The 17,953-nt window shown below is 35.3% G+C and overlaps 1 pseudogene; it reads left to right on the top strand.

The window, feature by feature from the left end:
• The first annotated feature begins 3,696 nt into the window (after positions 1-3,696).
• On the top strand, positions 3,697-17,048 carry LOC122585748 (annotated as a pseudogene).
• The last annotated feature ends 905 nt before the right edge of the window (positions 17,049-17,953 follow it).

Genomic DNA, 17,953 nt, shown 5'->3' with positions numbered 1-17,953 from the left:
TTATTAAGTGAGCTTCTAAGTGATTACGCTGGTGTTTCTTTTGTTGAAAGAAATGAGCAACAAATTTTTCTTTCAAATCTTGAAAATCTTTTATACTTCTTTCAGGTAAGCCAGTAAACCAGTCTTTAGCATGCCCTTGCAATGTTCCAGGGAACAAGTGACAAGCCACCGGGTCTACCCATTTTTCTGTGAGTATCGCTTGGTCATATAATGCCAAGTGGTCTTCTACGTCCCTGGTGTCGTCATAAGTCCCCACAACTGGAGGAACTTTTTGGCCATCTGGGAATGGATATTCTGCGATCCAATCATAGAATCTTGATTTGACAGCTGATCTTGGAATACTTACGGTTCGTGCTTGCCCCCTACCTCTTCACCGGATAATGCTTTTAACATTTTCAACAGTTCCCTTGTTGGGTTTGGTGGTGGTGTTGGTTCTGGACGAGGTTGTTGCTTTTTAAGTTGCCCCACCATTAAAGACATTAAAGACTCCACAGTCCCCTGATAGATTGGTGGAGGAGGAGGTGGAGGTGGAGGTGGAGTTGGTTTGAGTATACTGGTGAGTTGTGATAACCAATCTTGGCTGGGTTGTGTTACAACTGGAGAGGTGTGTGTTTGGGGAGGTGGTTGGGAGGGCTCCCTTATGAGCTTTAGTAATTCAACCAAGTCGCTTTCTTGGACAGTAATGGTGCCGGATGAGCTAGGGACAGGTTGTTCAACTGGGATTACTTGGTCACTTCCTAGGGAAGAGGATGTAATAGGCAAGGGTGTAGCAAGTGGAGAAATTATTGGAATGATATTTTGAGCCTCATGACCCTTTTCTTTTAACAATCCCTGGGTATCGGTGACAGGGTCACCTGTGCCTACTAATGAGGTGGCTGATGAGGATGATGTTCCTCTTACTGAGAACATTGACCCTATGGTACCCGAATTTAGGGAGGGTCTTGTATTAACTACATCTTCAGACAAATATTGGAGTCTCGATCTAACATCCAATAAATTTTTATTGGAAATTCTTTTTTCACCCTGGGTATGCTCACTACTAGTACTTTGCATAGTTACTAGAGGTGGAGGAGTAATGGTGGTATCTTTTTGAGATTTTTCACCACCACTTGCTTCAGCCTCCATAGACCCAGGTGAGGTTATTTTTGAGAGTGGAGTTTCTTCCCTCGCCATGCAAGACCAAGAAAAAGAGAAACTAAATGGTGATTTTGATTTTAACGGTAATAGAATCCGTTCAAAAAACGGGTCCCACGGATAGCGCCAATGTTTGAACCTAAATGAATTGGCTCAGTGACAAATAAGGTCATTACGCAATCATTACTCTCCTGATAAATCAGTGCAAACCTAACAAACTCTTGGCGAGTTTAACGTGGAATGATTGGGTAATAAATATGAATTTTACTGCTATGATTGAATCCTGACTGATTGTAAGTATTGAATGAGAATGAATTTAATGTGAATTGAATGTGTCATGATAATTCCTTACATGAGTATTTATATAGGAATAATCAGGGAAGGTGACAAACCTCTTTCTAAGATTCACCTACAGTGAATATACCTTTTGTAGTAATAATGTAACGTGTACGTATTTGTAAACATGTTCATTTATATATATCAAGTAAGATATAATGTATAAGATTTGCAAGTGAATAGGGTGTGTATCTCATACATTACTCGAGCAACATATATTTAAGTAAAGAGCATTGTCATATCTCGAGTTTATGTTGACATATCTCGAGCAGGAGGTATTTAAAAGAGTTATATTGGCCCATAAAGAAGGTTTGGCCCATTAGGTTAAAAAATGACCAGCCGCTCCATTCTCTCAATTGTATATATTTTGAGCAAGGCCATCGAAGACCGGGCATCTCCTATCAAGCCCTCTTAGTGATTGTCATATCTCGAATTACCATATCTCGAGCTCATAATTTCTAGCCCTTCCTTTCTTGCTATATCTCGAGCATGGCAAGGCCTTCTTTGTAACGGTCATATCTCGAGCCTTTCTCCAATTTTTGTAAGTCGAGCCCTTATACATATATATATATATATTTCGGGTATTCTTAGTGTGTCAAATCTTGTTTCTACTATCTTTGTCTCGAGCCCCTTATATACATCTCGAGCATATCCACTCCTAAGTAAGTCGAGAATATTTATATATATATATATATATTTTTAATGTATATTTATCTCGAGTACATATATATCTTGTCATATCTCGAGCCCTTCATTTAGAAGCTAAATATAAATGTATATACTCCATCTCGAGCAAGCCTTCAGACCTGGAGCATTCACCTTTAGAGTAGATCGGTAATATATCTAAATATATATAAATCCAGCATATATCTCTAAATATATACAGATCGAGTATATATCTAGGTCGAGCATATATCTAAATATATATAGATCGAATATATATCTTTTGTATAGATTGAGCATATATCTTTCTGGGTACTTCGATCTCGAGCCACTAGTTATATCTCATGCCTCCTTTCTCGAGTCAATCTATTCGAAGTCATATAGATCAGGTATCCTTCCTTCATGACTTTAAGATCTTTGTAACTCGTGTATGTCGGGGTATTGTTCTTGTAACTCGAGCATTAGGCATTTAGGATCTCCGATTTATGTCTCATGACTCGAGCATCTCGAGTCCCAATCATCCTTTCTTCGTTGCTATTATCCAATGGTTATAATGTTTCAGTGTACATGTTTTAGTCTTGTGGATATCTATACACAATCATGTTTGTAAAACAATATCAAAATTAAAGGAGTAACTTATGTATAGTTTAAATTAGCTATCTTTAAACGGGATTAAGTTTTTCTAAATTTCTATTTAAAAATATCTCAACCTTTTAGTTAAAATCAAAATTCAATAACAATGATTAAAATTTTTTAAACTACTTAAGTTGTTTCAACTTTAAAAAATCTAATCCCTTCAAACATCTATATTCATATTGGCTATTACTATTTCTCCAAGAGTCAAGTTATACATCATTGATTTAACATGTTCTGAATTTTAATAAAATAAAGAGGAAGAGATTCTTTCAAGGTCAAGTTATAGACCGTTGATTTAAAATCAAAAGTTAAGATTAAAAAATTGAAGATTAGAAAATAATTTTTTAGTCTTAACCTTTTGTTTTAAACGAGCAATAGTACCCGTGCAATGCGACAGTGAGATGGTAGGGGTGATAGGTCATAGAGGTGATAAGTCATAGAGTGTGATAGCCAAATGCCTTAGCCGTACGGGCTCCATACTTGGATTTAAAAATTTGTCGAAAGTATATCGAATGACATCTCTAATGAGAGAGCATGAAATTTTAAGAACACCCAAACAATTTTTATAATTTATCGATATATGGTTTTTGAGATAATAGATTTTGAATAAATTAGAGGAATAAAATGATTTATGGATGAGAGAAAAAAAATAAGTGGTTGAGATTTAAGGGTATTATAGGTATATTAAAAAAATATACAAAAAAAGTTGTTTATAAGATAGTATAGACAAAATAAAAGTGAAAAGTTAAGAAAAGCAAAGGATGTACATTGCAGATATGGCGGGAAGAGGCATATTCTGTGCTGCTCTTTTTCAATAATCACGCTATCTGGAGTAGAACCCTGTCCATTTGCAGAATGCTATAATTAGACATCAAAGTCTCCAGATATTTTGTTTTACAACTGCGATCTCTTCATCGAACCATAGCCATGAGTAGCTGTGACATTTGGGCAGTAATTTTCGATTTGGATGGAACCCTTTTAAACACAGGTATATGTTATCATTCCTTTTTAGTCTTTTGTGCCTAAAAATAGTTAGATTTGAACAAGCTAAAATCAATAAACTGATATTTATCCCTTACTTAAATATGTTGGTAACCCTATGATTACAAATATTAATTTGTAAAGCTACCTCTTTCAAAACACACCATGTGACGCCCATAGTGGTAGCAACAGTGGTGTGGTGGTGACAGTGACTACTGGTGTAGGCGGCTACGGAAGGTAGCGTAGGTTATTGATATAAATATAATAGGATGTAAAAAGGTGTGGTTATTTTCATTTCATTAAGGTTATTTTTGGTACATCAACAAGGGGATAAAATATATGATTTTTGTTTCTAAAATCGGCATCTTTGCCTTCAATTTTGCACTACAAGTTTTCAACCAAAAAGATTTGCAATACCAGTATACCCGACACAGCTAGTGTCGGGTTCTTCCAAATCATCCCCATTTCGGCAGTAAGAATGCCAATTACAGTTACAACCTACCTGTATTCCAAATCATCCCATTCCGGAAGTAATAATGCCGGTTACAACCTACCTATGTTTTGTTTGACGATGACACATGTGTCCCTGGCAATAGTGTGCCGGTTTCTGACAAAAAATCATGTATCCGGCCACTATGCCGGTTTCTATTGTTCATGAGTTCAATTTGCAAAACTAAAGGCAAAATGTCTATTTTCAAAAACTTATACATAAGCAAAAAAATAGGCTATATTAAATCGCCATTTGAGAAGATTGCCATTTGAGAAGATGGGAGGGGAGGGGGGAGCATTTGCTTTAGATAATGGTATAGATATTGATAACCTATAACCTCAAGCTGATATGTTTAAGCTCATTAACCAGAAAATATGAGTTTTTCTTTTCTTGTTTAAAAAAAACCAATAAGCCCATAAAATAACCTAATTTAACAACGCCATACCACAACTACCAGAACACAAAGGTGACTACCAATCTAAAAGTTAAGCATAAAGGAAAACTATCGTCAACAGTTACCCAATCCCGCATTCCACAAGGTATGGGAGAAGTGAGATGTAGATTGTTTTACCCCTACCCAATGGCGGCTATTTAGCATGGAGTGAGGATCAAACTCATTACCTCTGTATCCAAAGGCAATGAGTCTTTTAACTAATCCAACCCTACTTGTTCATAAAAGAAAACTACAAATCTTAAAAAATAAGGTGCAAGTATTTAAATATGCATTCAACTTTATCCAAAAGTCTATTCTATGTATACAGCTTACATAAATGACATGTTCGCATAAGTATCATCTGATACTTGTCATAGCAGTACCCGATAATAAGATACACACAATAGAAGCAATATAAGTTGGATACATATATTAGACCTTGGACTAAAGTAGAATACATTTTCAAGTGTTTAACTCTATAAGTGGTATATGAAAATTATTTCATTTATGTAAATGCTTACTTTATTCTCATCCTTAAACTTATTTTTTTGCTGGTATCAAGAGCAAGCTGCAAAGGATCTTCTTAAAGATTTTCTTGTTAAATATGGAAAAGTGATAGATATGGAGAAAGAAAACCAAAGGATTGGGATGATGCACCATGAGTCAGCAATTGCAATTGTTAAAGACTATGATCTTCCAATTACACCATAGCAATACTCCCAAAGTATCACACCCTCCATGTATTATGAGAAGTGAGTTATTTCTCCATGTTTTTATTTTTTACTTATTACTAAGAGGGACCATCGCAATAATAGCTACATATTTTTACGGATGCATGAATTGCCCCACCGGCCACCGTCATCATTCCCTCAGCCTGTTGGTGTTTTTGGCCCGGAATGGGAGATTTCGCTAGATACAGTTTTGACATTCAACATGCACCAGCTACTCATTGCGTGTGCATTGGTCCTTGGGGAAGGGGAAGGGGAAGGTTTGAAGGGTTGCTTGACAAACAAACCCTTTTTGCTAGAGTTTACATGATTGCTACTTTGGACACCCAGGATTCCAGTTGTAGTTTCTTGTTAGGTCGTTAAGAATCTTTACTAGCACCACTAAACTCTTTAAACAGATTATTTTGGATAACTGCCACATAAACTGAGAACATACATATAAAGTTAAATGGTTTTTGTATGTGCAAATCACATAAAATAATAACAAATTTTAGGTCAATTTCCATGTAACAAACTTTTTTTCACCTATATAAATATCAAACATTGTTACCTAAAAATGTAAATCCACCTTCATTTTTGATAGTTACATTCTTTAACCAATTGAAATCACTCTAAAATATTATTGCAATTCATGTACATCTAGGTGGCAGCAAGCCAAACCACTTCCAGGTGTCAATCGGCTCATGAAGAATCTCCATAAGCATCGAATTCCATTTGCACTTGCTTCAAACTCCATAAGGAGGAATGTAGATGTCAAACTCTCTTCCCAAAAAGGTCATGCCATTTCCTTCTTTACAAATACAAATGTACTTATATGCATCTCTACACAGTTATTTTTATCATCTTCTTCAACCCGCTATGCAAAGTTACTTGTCATAATCATTAACAAGCAGAAAAAATTCAAATGTATTGTACATTGGTAGAAGTAACTGTAAATCAATATATATATATATATATATATATATATATAAATAGTATCTGTAAATCACTATATACATAATTAGCATCTCTTAGTAATTTTGATTTCAGTTTGTTACGATAGGATGGAAAGAGTACTTCTCAGTAATTATTGGAAGTGGTGAGGTCAAATCAGGGAAGCCTTCTCCAGACTTGTAAGCTCTTTATAGGATGATTCTGTAACACCCCAACTAAGGTGGAAAACTCGGGATGTAAGATAAAGCACACGCGTGCATGGATGTTACATAGGAATACTAAATGAGTGCATAGAATAGACATAAATAGTCGTTTACATAGTCAAACAAGCATAAGAGAAGTCATCCCACACATGTTCAATCGAGCATTCAAATAAAAATAAGATAAGTTCCCATGCAGGGGAAACGGATAGGCTTATTGCCAACAATCATAAACAAAAGCATGCAAACTCCAAAACTTAGCCTGCAGTCTGCTAAGAGTCCCATGCTACCTGACCTAGCCACGATTAGCTTGAATACCTGAAAGGAATACTTAAACATGTCAACACAAAGGTTGGTGAGTTCGTAGGTTTGAGTTCATAAACAAGATGTATAAAAACGTTTTATGTTGTTAATAGAATTCGAGAGTAAAGTAGCATAATGTGGCTAGAGGCCAACTTGCACATAAGTAAGTGTTTGTATATAATCGTGCACACACAGTCATCAACATGACCGGCAAGTATGTATAAAGCGAGCACACACAATCCTCACCAGGACCGGCTAATATGTATAAGCGAGCACACACAATCCTCAACAGGACCGGCTGATATGTAATAAGCGAGCACTCACAATCCTCAACAGGATCGGCTGATATGTAATAAGCGAGCACACACAATCCTCAACAGGACCGGCTGATATGTAACAAGTAGTCAGATAGCCATGGAGTAGTAAAAGCAGTTACAGCATATATAAAAACATATGTAGTATTCCTTTCACCCCAAAACATAAGTAAAGAAAAAGGGGCTACGAAGACTCACAGTGATCCGGTACAAGCGTAGTTTACAAGCACAGAGAATGAGCACAGATATAAATAAGATATATCTATTCAAATTCAAGTATGTCTTGATGTCAACCTAATCACAAGTCATTGAGCATAGATGAACATGTATTAGTTCTTGTGATTAATTATTCACTGAGTTGTCCTTGATGAACTGATGATTTGGTCCCTTAAAGATCTTTGAACGTTTTGACTCAAAAGTGTTTGAATGCACTTTAAGTACATGAACTGGACTCGAACTAAACGTCTTGGAACTCGCACATAAGTACTTATTGTGTTAATGAGTTGAACATGTCTTTAATAATGAATTTTAGCCTTACGAACTCATTTTAGTTGTTTATGGAACTCAAACTTTAAAGATCAAGATAGAACATATCCTTAATGTACTCGATTAGGGTTTGCATTATAATTGTTGTTCTAGATCGATTCATGAATTAGCTTGATGTTAATAAGTAGCCCTTAAAGTGTTTAATCGAATGATAATGATGTTTTGAACTTTGTTTGGTGTTAAATGATCAAGTATGGTGTGTTGTAGAACCTGTACATGTTGTTTTATGATTGCACGAAGTCGTTTTAGGGTTTTGGTTGCAAGATCGTCCCACTGGGCATGTTCAGAATCGTTCTAGGGTTTCAGCTAGCCAAGATCGTCCTACTGCTAGCCAAGATCGTCCTACTGCTAGCTTCAAGATTGTCCTAATGTTCTAAGCTAGGTCAAGATCGTCCCATCCTTCAAGCTACAAAAAGATCGTTTCAAGTGTTCAAGGGCTTAAGATCGTTTCACTACCATAGTTTAAGATCGTTTTAGGTTTCTATATGACACAAGATCGTTCTAATATTCTATCATAAGAGCACAAGTACAAGATCATTACTAGATCAAGAACGTGTGTTTGAGCTAAACCAATCCAAAGGATTAGTTACCCATTAAATGTACCAACGCATCACAACATCACACAAGAACAAACGAGCAAGAACCATGAATCAAGAGGCTGCCCAGGACGATCTTGAGGACCAAGATCATCCTAGGGAGATCGTCCTAGGCTCCTGGTCGGCTGAATCAAAGACTAAATCAACACACGAAGATCTAGGTCGCTCCCGGGACTTGTTAGAACACAAAACTAGTACATATATACATAATAACACTACCCATTAACACTTTTTACAATTTCAAGACCATCTATAACATGAACAAGGTGTGGCTTATTTAGAACAAGGTGTGGCTTATTAAGAACAAGTTTTCCCTCATTTTCAAAAATGGGTTTTGTAGATTAAAACATGTTATGACCCAAATTTGTTCACAAAAAGGTTACTAAACACATTTAGACACAAACCCATTAGCTATTAACACGTTTTCCATTCAAAAATTGGACCAAATCATCAAGAACATAAACTTGAAAACGTACACTTTTAATTTGATCAAAAACTCAAAATTTGTTGTTGTTACCTGAAATTTGATGCTAGAAATATGTTTTGATTATCACAAGGAAGCTAAAAGTACAAATAATTTTGGTTTAACAACCCAAGATAAAAAGATGAATTTTGTGTGTGTGAATGGAGGTTGCAAGTGTGTGTTTTAGAGAGAGAGAGGTGAGATGAAGAAGATGAATGAATAAGTTTCTCTCACTAAGTTCTTCTATTTATAGTTTTCCAATAATAATGATCTCAATAAATGTAGGGACTATTTGTGAATATTTTACGGCTAGAACTTTCATAAATACGATCGTTTGCGACTCGAAATCTAGTATTTTATCGTATTAAATTATAGACTCGTCTTAGAAATTAAGATTTTTGATCAAATGGGCCTTCATGTAAACACATATCTTAAGTCTAAAGCACGTCAAGAACTTAGATAAAATTTGTGGATTTTATTTATTACATTTCTAAGACGGTTGTTACAGATTCCTCATACCTTTTCATGTTGAAGCCTCTAGATTAGAGCCGGTGAAATAATCAGGGATTACGTAAACGAATTAGTCTTAGCATGGGGCGTATCAGTTAGGTTGATCGAAACACTTTTTGTTCAAAAGAATCTACGAATTTATAAATAAATAGGGTATCGATCATGATTTAGAATAGTGTATTCAACTAAAACCACTTTAGGTGACATCCAACTAGCTTGGCACTTTTCATATTAATGATAGACTCATTCCACCCTTTAATAAGTATATTAACCACTATTGTCATAAGCGTTTGTACTTTCTTGCCATTGGCCATTCAATTACACTTGTAGTTGAGAGCCAAAACATGGAAATTTTGTTCAGCAGAAGACTTGCTTTTAGTTTAATAAATACATCATGGGACCATCTTTTTGTGACAATGATGAATAATCACAATGATACCAGATTTCTTGAAGCCGCAAATAAAATGGGAGTGGAGGCATCTTGCTGCCTTGTGATTGAAGATTCTTTGTAAGTGAACACTGGTACTTCATCACTTGTCTACATATCAGGGTGACTATTATGTATCTTCGGTAGTCGAGCTGGTGAGTACCTGGGTAAGGGTTCGTATACCTTAACCCAAGCTCAACCCATCTAATAATCGTGTCAAAAATTTGAACCCGCGCCCAACCCACTTAATAAACAGGTTAGTAGTTTCAATCTGTTTGCCGTTCGGAAAAAAAAGTAGTTTCAATCTGTTTACAACTTATGTTAAATCAAAAGCTACATGATAAGAATCACAGTTTGAGAGCTTTGACATTTTGAATACACATAATAAGTGATATGACCCATGTAGCATGGTTGGATCAAGTGGTTTTTTTTTTTTTTTTTTGAACATCAAAAAAACAAGGCAGGAGGTCATTTTCTATCATTTAGATATAATTTGGAAGCAGCCTCTCTACCTAGGTAGAGGTAAGGCTGTTTACATTTCTTCCGCCCCCATACACCTCTAGATATTGGTACTCAAAATCCATGGAAGACAACATTAGACATCAAAATATACATTACATATCAAGATAGATAAACATAAAATATTTTGATGATTTACATTACATATCAAGATGAAATATTAGAGAATATAAAATAGTTACAATATTTGCAACTGAACATTTGAACTTATATATTTACTTTCTTATATGTAGATTTAAATGAGTTGACAAGTTGTAAACGGGCTGTCAACCCAAACCCAAACCCAACCCATATATTATATATTAAAAATGTTCTATAGACGAAAGACACCATTGTATGTGTAACACCCCAACAAGGCGGAATCATGAGGATTACACAATAGCACAACACGACATGAAAATTATGTAGAGTAAATCTAAATGCATAAAAAGGATCAAGTAATCCATACGAACCATTCAATAGTACAAGTAACGTGATCACATATAAGCATAACCCCTCCTCGGGAAAAATGAATCATGGATCCAAGAAGTCCAAGTCTAGCATAATCAAGCAAACAATCATCTAATACGCCTTTGATTCACTTGATCACCTGAAAAGTGTACTAAAACGCGTTAACATAAAGTTGGTGAGTTCGTAGGGACAAGCAATAGGGAACAAGTGTCGGGATAACAACTTTTTAACCTTGATTAACATCATAACGATCAAGTAACCTTGACACAACATAAAATCTTGATTAGATCATTAAATGATCTCATAACCTTGAAACCTTGATTGGGTCATTAAATGATCTCATAATTTGGGATCACTAAACGATCACCAAGGCTTGAAACCTTGATTGGATCATTTAATGAACCTCACAACCTTGATACGAAGGCATAACAATCATACAACCTTGATTTACAATTCCATCGAACACATAACCTTGATAACATAGCCAAACAATCATACAACCTTGATTCACAAAGCAACCGAACACATAACCTTCATAAACTAGTCAAACAATCATACAACCTTGATTCACAAATGAAACGAACACATAACCTTGATAAATTAGCCAAACAATTATACAACCTTGATTCACAAGAAAACGAACACATAATCGTGACAAAGGTAGCCAAACCATCATAAACCCTTGACACGAACATAACGATCATAACAAACATATAACCTTGAAACCTTGAAACCTTGATTTGTATCATTAAATGATCACGTAAGTTAGATCGATAAACGATCACAAGCCATGAGACCATGATTTTGTCATTAAAGGGACCTCACAACCTTGATACGAACATATAACAATTATCCATCTTTGATTGGATTGATAAACGATCCCATAACCATGATGTGATCAATAATTGATCATTTAACCTTGATATGAACATAACGATCAAACAACCGAAGAAACACCATGTACCTACACTTCGTACGACTCTGCATTCAAAGAACCTTCGATGCTTATATATAGGGTCACCCGTAGCCTTCCCACCACATCTCCAACTCTTTGAATGCATCATCGTCTTCCATGTATGTACAACTATCTTAATCACAACAAATATCCATGATCGCAAGCATAATCAATCAAGCAATAAGTCTATACCTAAATCGAACAATCAATCAATCAAATAAATCAATACACAAACAAGTATGTACACTTTTCAGCCAGAATCTCAATTGAGTAGGGTAGGTTTCGAAACTCACCTTCGTCGAGCTAAAACAAGTTAAAGTCAAACTACAATCGTCCAATGACCGCTTCGTGTGCACCACCTATCAGATACACATATTACAAGCACAAGTTAAACCCTAATCGGAGCTTTAGAAGGGTAAATCAACTTTGGATAACAATCGGGACTCGATTTAGTCATGACATAACCCTCAAACATCTTAATGGCTCTACTGAACATAAACAAGGACACTTTAACACGTCTTTTTTAGAAATGGAGATGGATTCACCCCAAATGGATGATAACATGAGGAAGTAGACTCTCAAACGATTCCAACGATAGGTTAAACGTTAAAAACAAACTTACGGTTTAAAAGTTAAGATCGTTAAATAAAAGTAAGTTTACATTGTACAGGGGAAGGGTGCGGCGCACCATGGAGGAAGTGCGGCGCACCTTTGCAGAAAACCCAAAATATGCGGCGCACCATGGAGGAGCTGCGGCGCACCTTTGCCCAGATAGCCAAACACAAACCAAAATGCTACAAAACCTCATTTTTGACTTAGGAATCGATCTAGGAAGGTTCAAGACACATTTTTAAGCATAAATAAACATCATTTGACATGAATAAACAAAACCCCTATCATAAATTCGATTAAATCACCAAATCTATAACCCAAATTTCTTGAAATCAAACAAACGCTAATTCAAAACCCTAACTAGACCCAAATCCGGTTTTGACTCAAAATTTGACCCAAGAACACTTGATATTGTCTGAAAACATTATTATAAACATGAATTGGTGAATATGAGATAGTTTTAACTTACCAAAACTTCCACTAAAGTGTTAAATCCGAATTTGAGCTAGATAGGATGATTTCTTGCATTTTGAAGATCCAACTTTTGATATGATGCTAAGATGATGATGAAGATGATTTACCCTAAACAAATTCTTGCATTATGAAACCCAAATGTTGCATTAAATTTAGAGGCAGAGATACGAGAGTGAGTGTTGCATTCAAGAAGAGAGAGAGAGAGAGAGAGAGAGAGAGAGAGAGAGAGAGAGAGAGAGAGGATAAAGAATGAATGAATGGATAGAATGGATGGATGGGTGGGAGGATAGGGTTCGGTCAAAGATATGTATGGGTCAACTAGATGGGTCATGGGTTGACCCAAGGATACCCAAATACAACTACTAGTTACACTATGCATCGACTACCTTTGAACATTTAAATTAAACGATTAATTAACCTTGAGTAACGCCTTGAACACAACTTAACCCACGAATAACTCGATCAGTCAATTAATCACATCAAATCGAACACAAAATTAACGGGTCAACATAAGTCAAAAGTCACGAATGTTACAGTATGCAACAACTACCCACATGCATATCAATACCGATGCAACTAACAATCCAATTCAAACTATCTCTCACATGCCAAGGACATCTTATGCAACTGAGCCTAGAATAGTATTCAAATTACCCATGTTTTATCAAACCTGTAGACATGCAGTTCGTGGTTCCTTCTGCCATTCGCCCCATTGGAGTATCCCCTTTCTTAATCTTCTTGAAATCCATTCATAACTCTGATTTTCTCTATAACAACCCATTAATCTTCTAGAAATCCATTCATAACTCTAATTTTATCTCTATAACACCCCATTAATCTTCTAGAAATCCATTCATAACTCTAATTTTATCTCTATAACAACCCATCAGAATTTAGATATTCTGTCCAGTCTGCATTGTTTTTTTTTTTAGATAAAGTAATTCCCAATTCAATATGTAGCCTGCCACAATACTTTTGTAGAATCGGAGAAGTTGTTATAACATACCAGCAGCCGTATCAGGCAATTCCAATGGCAGCACCCACCATTGCAATATCAGTTACCAGATGTTGCCTACATATGCACATGATACAAAAAATGGTCTATGGACTTGACTTGTTCATTACACACAGGACAGAAGATTGTGTCTAAATCCAAACCTCTTTTACCCAACTCAACCTGTTCCTTTTTTTTACTCGCCACATATGAATCCAAATCTCCGGGGGTACAAGGCTGTTTCCAAATCATGCGTATGTGATTCAATAGTATGCTTTTAAGAAGTATGCCTACTCCATCTGTCTAAACTAAGATGTCGTTCTTTCTTTTTTCGGTTGCGTGGTTTAAAATGTAATGTTCGGTTATTCAGAACGATTTATATGCTAATCTATGTATTTTCCTAATTAGCAATCATTTCAAGACATTGTTGAGACTGATTGTGGTCCAAACTTTGGTAATGGAAAAGTTAATTTTAGTTTTGATGATCAATTAAAGGCTTCCCGTGAACTATGCATAATTGTTTGAAAATGTAACTAATGTTGGTCCATATTCCCATATTAGTTAGGGAACTTTGCTTTCACCTTTACAAACACTCAAAAGCTTTTTTGGTCGAGGATTTCGGGTGAATGAGGCCCATGTGGGGATGAAATAATGTTGACTTCTTTTCACGTGGCCTGAGTTAACAGAGGTTACTCTAAATACGTGTTTTCTCCTAAATATGAGGGTACTTACATACATTCGACCAAATATGGCATCCTATGAATTTAAACTATACTTTAAGTAACCCACAGGCCTTGGTCCTGGTGGTATCTGAGGTGACGCGTCAACCAATTGGTTGAGGGTTGTCCCATGGTAGACAACTTATAAATATGTGTCGTTTTGATGTGCATATCTGATTCGGATATAACCATGTGTTTATATCAACATGCTAGGGGTTAAAGCTAGAAAGACAGCAAATATGCCAGTAGTGGCGGTTCCATTTATTCAATGTGAATCGAATCAATATTCAATTGCTGATTATGTGATTCATTCCTTCCTAGATTTTCAGCCTGAGTTATGGGTACTCCCGCCTTTTGACGACTGTACGCTTTTCTTTATTTATATTATTCTTAAGAGATCATCAATTATCCTGTACCTCAAATAGAGATGGTAAAGTAGGTAGGTTGGGCAACAGATCAAAACATATATTTTGTACAATTGTGCGAACTGAGTTGAACCAAAACAATTTTTCTCAAAATAATAATAATTTATATTTCTTTATGGTTATATAATCAGATACTTTGACATATATGAATCCACCTATTACTCTATTTTACCCAATTTTTTTTCATAAATTATGTTAAAATTGCCGCTTCTATCTGAATGATTAAGGTTGCAGGGGTATCAAAAGAATTGCCAATTGAACCACTTCATTTCAACGGGTCATACAAAATTGGATTTCTAAAAGAAAGTTCAGGTTTTAAGCTCACTTCCCTTTGTTACATGTGCTATTCTAATCACATCGGTGGTAATAAAATCATATCATATCATATACTAAATAAACCAGATCACCAAAAAAATTGACCTGTTAATATATGAATAAATCTATTCCGGTTATACATTTATATCGTTAGTTTGTTACCAAGTCAAACGAGTAGATCAATATATATGTTTTAAAGGAAACGGGTCAAAAGTCATCCAAGTTAAACTGTTAAATAGATCCTTTTATTAAAGTCATTAACTTGTTTTGTTAATATTGTAGTTGATTTTTGTTAATAATGCTAATCATATTTAACATACTAAGTATTTATGAAGTTTTTCTAGACTTTTCGGTAGAAGAGTATGTATAAAAATGACCCTTTTTACCCAGTTACCTAACCAGTTGTTTTGCCACCAGAATCATTATCCATATTTTTCAGTTATATAGATTCCCTCTTAAAACATTCTTCAAAATTAAAACATGTCACTCTCAATTCATAATATATAATATATATAAAATTGCAGTGATGTTCATTGTTGTCTTGTGATTATTCAGATAGCGGAGCTTCTGGTCTTCCTGGTCAAGCCTGGGGTGTCTATTTTGGCTGGGTTGACTTTGACTCGTTGAAGAGAGAGAAGATTGTGGTTAGCATCAAATGGACTCATAGCGATGGCTCTTTCCGGAGAAACATTGTGAGAATCTAAATATTTTAAGACATTACATTTTTACTTATACGCTATTTTCTATTTTTCTTGCCAAAGCATGAACAACTTTATCTGGTTTATATTTATTATGATATTGTTTTCAAGGACAGGTTTCAACCCATTTATCTGAAATGCTGAAATGAAATGTTTTTGGTTATATTATACTGTATTGCTAAAGGTCAAACTAGTCAAATTAAAAAAAACAGCCAAAATTGAAACGTGCAAGTACAAAATTTGAAAAGTCACACGTTGCATATGCAATTACATCCATTAAAAATTACACTTTTGAATATAACTAAGTGTTTAGCTTACATGGGCCACTTATGGGAAGGGCCACATATCCAGGACTATAAACGGCAGGCTGGGTAATGGGTCGAAATGAATCACTTGTGGAATAGTAGTATTAGCTGATTCTGTTTGATCCAAAATATGATTTTGTAAACTACATTCTTTAAGTTCATTATAATATATCAAACTATATGATGAATAACACTTTTTATTTCTGAAAGATTCATGATGAACAACACATTTACGTTGTTATTGCAATAATTAATATAATCTATACATATTTGTAAATGATTAGACCTGTTATTCATGATAAGCTACTTTGATCCATTTGATTTTAGAAATAACTCACAGACTCGTTGATAAGTAAATGAGTTGCAACTAATAATGCTCATAATGTAATTTCTTTGTATATGGTTACTTTGCTAGAGGTCCCATATTAGCTCATTGGATAGACAGACTTTGTTTCTTGTTCTAAGACAAATCCTATTAACATCATCTATCATTTCAGCAAGCTTGTTTTCTCAGTGGAAGTGATATGCAAATCAGTGATCAGCATATAAAAGTAGCACTTGTTGGTTACATCAGAGGATTTTATACAAAGGTAACTGCTTGGACTCAAATTTATTATGGTTATATTTGTTTCAACACAATTTTTTTGACCCGTGACTTCATTCACATCGAACAAGGTCCCTTTTTCGTCTAGTATAACATGCAAAGTGTAAGATATAAGACCGATACAATTTTAAGCTCATTTCATTTGAATTCGTTTATGATTACAGCAAAATCCTTCAAGTGATGCTCAAATACTTGACCAAGACAAATCAATTGCAGATGCATGCCTGAACTTGGCGGCATATAGCTTATCGCGTGTGTAGCCCTGCCTAGATTTCAAGAAACTGCATGGGCGTTAAATTCCAACATTCTGTTTGACTTTAACTTCAACAAGTTTATGTTAACTCAAAAAGTATACTATAAATGTCACAGGTCCCCACAGGAATAGGCTAAGGCACTAGAGGGTCTTATGAAATATCCAATTTGATTACTCAATGTCATAAAGAATTATGGATTTTAAGCCTACACATGCTTTTGAAATACGGCGTACTTGCAGACTCAAATGTGTTGGAACCGTCACTGATCGTTATCATTCCTAATATGATAATTGACGATAACTGAAATCCCTATGTCTAAGTAAATATATGATGGACGTATTTACTCTTAAAGACGTAGTATAGGATTTCCCATTAGGTGATTGTAATTAAGAGGGCTAATGGTGCACACATTAAACACCAAAGGGGTTGAAATTGTAAAATCTCTCCTTATATATAGAGAGTCATTAACCCTAAGTTAAGGTTAATCTAATCACACACAAAACCCTAAATTCGTGAGTCTCTCCTCTCCTAATTCGTGCATCAAGATACAATCGAATTACGCATCCCATTATTACTCAATCACCTTGTTTTGGGAACCCGAAATCAATGACAACTATGTTTAATGCCCTTACAGAATCCACAGGATCATCTGGTGAATATTATTACTTAAATCAAATCATGTTTATTTCAACATGTGGTATCAGAGCCGCGTTAGAATCGATCCATCGTGATTTGATTCAAATTGAGGGTTTTTTCGCGAAATTAATATTTGCAGAACAACAAGTTCGTGATGACATCACCACAAAGTTATGACATCATCACGAACTTATGACCTATACATGCTGACGTCATTAGGAACTCTGCACCTCTTCGCGCTTACGTCATCACTTCGCGCTTACATCATCACACGAACTTCAGTTGTCTTCACGATTACGT

The sequence above is a fragment of the Erigeron canadensis genome, chromosome 1 (genome assembly GCF_010389155.1).
Source record: "Erigeron canadensis isolate Cc75 chromosome 1, C_canadensis_v1, whole genome shotgun sequence".
Lineage (NCBI taxonomy): Eukaryota > Viridiplantae > Streptophyta > Magnoliopsida > Asterales > Asteraceae > Erigeron > Erigeron canadensis.
Note: the sequence above shows the minus strand (reverse complement) of the source record. Positions and strands in the feature narration are given on the sequence as shown.